The sequence below is a fragment of the Loxodonta africana genome, chromosome 7, assembly GCF_030014295.1.
Source record: "Loxodonta africana isolate mLoxAfr1 chromosome 7, mLoxAfr1.hap2, whole genome shotgun sequence".
NCBI classification, from domain to species: Eukaryota; Metazoa; Chordata; class Mammalia; order Proboscidea; family Elephantidae; genus Loxodonta; species Loxodonta africana.
Window position 1 is genome coordinate 30942821 of NC_087348.1, and position 5500 is coordinate 30948320.

Below are 5500 nucleotides of genomic sequence, written 5' to 3' on the forward strand. Positions count from 1 at the left end.
CTGGTACCACTTGCCCTCATACCCAGATTCGGTATATATTATGAAAACTGAATTCCACTTTGACACTTTGATGTCACTGTGTCCCATTTGCTCAACTGTCTTGGTTTAGAATATAAGGAAGAGACACTGAACAACTCTGAGGCATGGTTTTCTTATCTATAAGTTGGGTCTTTAGGAGAAATGATGTCTAATGGATCTCAAGCTGCGTGATTGCCAATCTAGTAAAATGTCAACTTCCTATGCTTAGTAACAGACCAAATAAAGTGCCAAGAGGAAGGCATCCAAATATGGGTGTCTCTAAACTAATTCTTAAATAAGAAATACATTTGAGAAAATATGAAGGAATTACAAACTAGTCTACAAGAAAAGTGTAAATGAAGCTCCATGAGAATAGTTAAATTCTAAAAGTATTCCCAAAAACTTATGTTAAAATAATTTTATAATTATATTAGAGCATATTTTTAAGGAATTTTACCTTCATGCATTTTTGGATTATTTATTTTTTGATTAAAGATTAAAAGCCCAACCAAACCCACTGCCATTGAGTCAATTCTGACTCATAGTGACCCTAGTGGACAGAGTAGAACTGCCCCATAGAGTTTCCAAGGAGCACCTGGCGGATTTGAACTGCTGACCTCTTGGTTAGCAGCCCTAGCACTTAACCACTACACCACCAGGGTTCCCAAAGGATTAAAGACCACTTAATTTATCTATTCTGTAAATTCTCATTTTTCACATATTGAGCTTGAATATGTAACTATTTCTTATTAGCTGTGTAACATTGGATAACTTATTTACCTTCTCTGTATTTCTCTTTTCACGCTTATAAAATTGTAAATAATAATTGTATGTACTTTTTAGTATTAATAAGAGGACTAAATGAATTGATAAATGCTACTCACTTAGAAAAAAGTCAAGTAATGCTAGCAATTTTATTGTTATTATTACAAATAGTGTAGAAATTTTAGACCTTGCTGATGCTCTTTTATGCAAATGTGAGGTTTAAAAATCTTATGTTGTATGGAGAGGACTCTGTTCTGTTTAAAACAAGGCAGTTCTCATGCAACCTGCTGAAAAGTGTTGAAAAGTAGCTAAGGCTAAGAAAGTCTTATACAAAGTCTAAAATTTTAATATCAATATCCAAAAACAATCAATTCGATTTTTATTGAAATTATACTGCTAGTCCATTGTAGATACAAAATAATAATAATTCCTTTGTTTACAAGAAAATGTCATTGTGATATGGCTAATGTAGTAGGCAATATTTGTAATAAAGCTATTTACTTAAGCTTCTCTTAGTTATCAGCCATTTTGCCAAGGTATTTGCAGAGATTTCTATCTGAAATTTCGTGTGTAGACATGAGTTGGAATTGACTCCAGATGATATCTCACCAACCTTTTAGGTTTGTTTGATTGGAATTAGTAGGGCTATTGATTAAGTGCCTGGCAGGTAGTAGAATCCCACCAGGTTGTATTCCTCTTAGTTAAAGACTGATAAGCCTTTGAGAGCTCAATGAGCTCATCTTTAATTACATATAACAAACACATATATCTAACAGTCACAAAAAGAACACTTACATAGAACTTTTTACTGTAGATTTTGTTCAAAGAAATTCATAGATTAACCTGTCTAATCCTCAAAGACATCATACATGAAGAAAGCAAGAGGTCGTTAAAAAGACAGGAAAAAAAAGACCAAAATGGATGTAAGAAGAGACTCTGAAACTTTCTCTTGAATGTCAAGCAGCTAAAGCAAAAGGAAGAAATGATGAAGTAAAAGAACTGAAGAGAAGATTTCAAAGGGCAGCTTGAGAAGAAAGAGTGTTATAATGACATGTGCAAAGGCCTGGAGATAGAAAACCAAAAGGGAAGAACACTCTCAGCATTTCTCAAGCTGAAAGAACTGAGGAAAAATTCAACCCTCAAATTGCGATAGTGAAGGATTAGATGGGGAAAATATTAAACCACGCAGGAAGCATCAAAAGAAGGTGGAAGGAATACAGAGTCCTTATACCAAAAAGAATTGATCAGCAATCAAACATTTCAAGAGGCAGCATATGGTCAGGAACCGATGGTACTGAAGAAGGCCAAGCTGCACTGAAGGCATTGGCAAAAAACAAATCTCCAGGGAATTGGCAGAATATCAACTAAGATGTTTCAACAAATGGATACAGTGACGGAAGTGCTCACTCATCTATGCCAAGAATCGTGGAAGACAGGTACCTGGCTAACCAACTGGAAAAGGTCCATATTTATGCCTATTCCCCAGAAATGTGATCCAACTGAAAGTGGAAATTATTGAACAATAACATTAATATCACATGTAAACAAAATTTTGCTAAAGATCATTCAAATGGGGGTGCAGCAGTAGATCGACAGGGAACTGCCAGAAATTCAAGCCGGATTCAGAAGAAGACATGGAACCAGGGATATCATTGTTGATATCACATGGATCCTGGCTGAAAGGAGAGAATAGCAGAAAGATATTTACTTTTGTTTTATTGACCATTGAAAGGCATTTGATTGTGTGGATCATAACAAATTATGGATAACATCGCAAAGAATGGGAATTCCAGAACACTTAAGTGTGATCATGAGGAACCTGTACACAGATCTAGAGGCAGTTGTTCTGCTAGAACAAGGGGATATTGCATTGTTTAATGTCAGGAAAAGTGTGGTTCAGGGTTATATCCTTTCCCCATACCTATTCAATCTGTATGCTGAGCAAATAATCTGAGAACCCGGAATATGTGAAGAAGAATGGGGCATCAGGATTGGAGGAAGACTCTTTAACAACCTGCATTATGCAAATGACACAACCTTGCTTGCTGAAAGTGAAGAGGACTTGAAGTACTTACTGACGAAGGTCAAAGACTACAGTCTTCCGTATGGATTACACCTCAACATAAAGAAAATAAAAATCCTCACTACTGGACCAATAAGCAACATCATGCTAAACGGAGAAAAGATTGAAGCTGTCAAGGATTTCATTTTACTTGGATCCATAATCAATACGCATGGAAGTAGCAGTCAAGAAATCAAAAGACTCACTGCATTGGGCAAATCTGCCGCAAAGGACCTTTTTAAAGTGTTGAAGAGCAAAGATGTCACCCTGAAGACTAAGGTGCACCTGACCCAAGCCATGGTATTTTCGATTGTATCATATACATGCAGAAGCTGGGCAATGAGTAAGGAAGACAGAAGAATAATTGACACCTTTGAATTGCAGGGTTGGCAAAGAATATTGAATGTACCAAGGACTACCAAAACAACAAACAAATCTGTCTTGGAATAAGTATAATCAGTATGCTCCTTAGAAGCAAGGATGGCGAGACTCTGCCTTACATAATTTGGACATGTTGTCAGGAGGGTTCAGTCCCTGGAGAAGGACTTCGTACTTAGTAAAGAACATGGTCAGCAGAAAAGAGGAAGACTCTTGATGAGATGGATTGGCACAGTGGCTGCAACAACGGGCTCAAGCATAACAATGATTGTGAGCGTGGTGCAGGACCTGGCAGTGTTTCGTTCTGAAGTACATAGGGTAGCTATGAGTCAGAACCAACTCAACGGCACCATAAAACAACAACAAAAATTCTCAAAAGAAACCAAGGAGTTGAGTTCTACTATTTTCCAGAATTGGATACAGAGGAACACACAGTTTAAATCAGTTGTCCAAGAATACACAGCCAATAAAGGAAGGAAATGGCATTCAAACTTAGGCAGTCTTATTCCTGAGCTGAGAGTGCTAATAAAAACATGCTGCTGCCTTTGTTTGGGATACTCTTGTGTGTTTTTGTGTATGTGTCTGTGTTTGTATTTTAACACAATTTTAGTAGTCTGTAAAGCTGTTGATGGCCTGAAAGGAATCTAAAACATACTGACTTTTCAAGTGTGCCCCCAAAAGTTACAGAAAATGACAGTGTCTGTTGAAATAACAGTCACATTTTCATTAAGTTGGGAAAGAATTATAAGAAATATAAGCAAGAGATTTCTTTGCATGCTTTTAGTTAAAGCATTTTTATTATCATTTTCTTAATTGCAACATCTTTAAAGTTTCACAGCCTTTATCCAAGGCTTTCTTCAAGGCTTCTTTTACCTCCTTGTTCCTTAGACTATAGATGAGAGGGTTCAACATGGGGATTGCTACAGTGTAAAACACAGAAGCCATTTTGTCTGTGTTCAGAGAGTGGTTTGATGTAGGCTGTAGGTACATAAAGATCAGTGTGCCATAGAAAATAGTGACAGCCACCATATGAGAGCCACAGGTGGAGATGACCTTGCGTCGCCCCTGGGTGGAGTGAATCCTTAAGATGGCGGCAATGGTAAAGACGTAGGAGATGAGTACAATTGAAGAGGAACAGATCATATCAAAGCCAGCAAAAGCGAAGATCAAAATTTCCTTCATATGTGTGTCTGAACAGGACAGAGCTAAGAGAGGAAGGTCATCACAATAGAAATGGTTAATTACATTGGGTCCGCAGTAAGTTAGACGGAAGGTAATAATGGTATGGAAGAGGGCAAGCAGAAAGCTATACATATACGGAATAGCCATAATTGAAGGCAGACTTTTTTTGACATCAGTATTGAATAATGCAGGGGACTACAGATGGCTACGTAGCGATCATACGCCATAGAGGCTAAAAGGAAACACTCAGTGATCATGAAGGTAAGAAAGCAGCCCAGCTGTGTTGCACAAGCATGGAAAGGAATAGTGTTGCGTTCCACAACAAAGTTCACCATCATCTTTGGGGTAATGGCAGAGGAGTAACAAAGGTCTACAAAGGCCAGGTGGCTGAGGAAATAGTACATAGGTGTGTGGAGTCGAGTGTCAATCCTGATTAAGATAATCAGTCCAAAGTTCCCCAGAACTGTGACCAGATAGATGACTAAAAATACCACAAAACATGGGGCCTGGAGCTTTGGCCGGTCTGTAATGCCTTTGAGAATGAACTCAGTGACATAAGTGATGTTAACAGAAGCCATTTATTCCAGTGGATGTTGCCGGAGTTGAAAATTAAAAATTGCAACTCTCATGGTTCTTGCCAATGTTTAGGGAAGATGATCATTGATGTCTTGTCAGCCTTGAATTACATCATCAGATGGGCAAAAATGCAGCTTAGCTGTTGCCTGCCATTCTTGCCCCAGGATAGGGTTTCTTTTACTTTCAGACTAATCTTCTTAAAAGTTATTTTTCTTTCTAATTTTAGAAAATAAGGAGTGATCTTGGTTAAGACAAATTAAATATTGTCTAAATTAAACCACTTGAGACAACCACAGCTGATATTTCAGTGTTTTTGCTGTCATTATCTTTTCTATGCTATATAAGTATGACACGAGTCCCTGGGTTGTGCAAATGGTGAATGTGTTCAGCTGATAAGCAAAACATTGAAGGTTTAAATCCATTCAGAGGTGCCTCAGAAGAAAGGCCAGGTGATTTACTGCTGAAAAATCAACCATGGAAATCTGCTCTGACCCACAGGGTCACCATGGTTCGGAATCT

At 37.8% G+C, this 5500-nt stretch overlaps 1 pseudogene; it reads right to left on the bottom strand.

Moving 5' to 3' along the window:
* Positions 1-3705: 3705 nt before the first annotated feature.
* LOC100663387 (olfactory receptor 8U3-like) lies at positions 3706-5003 on the bottom strand (annotated as a pseudogene).
* Between the last annotated feature and the right edge of the window lie 497 nt (positions 5004-5500).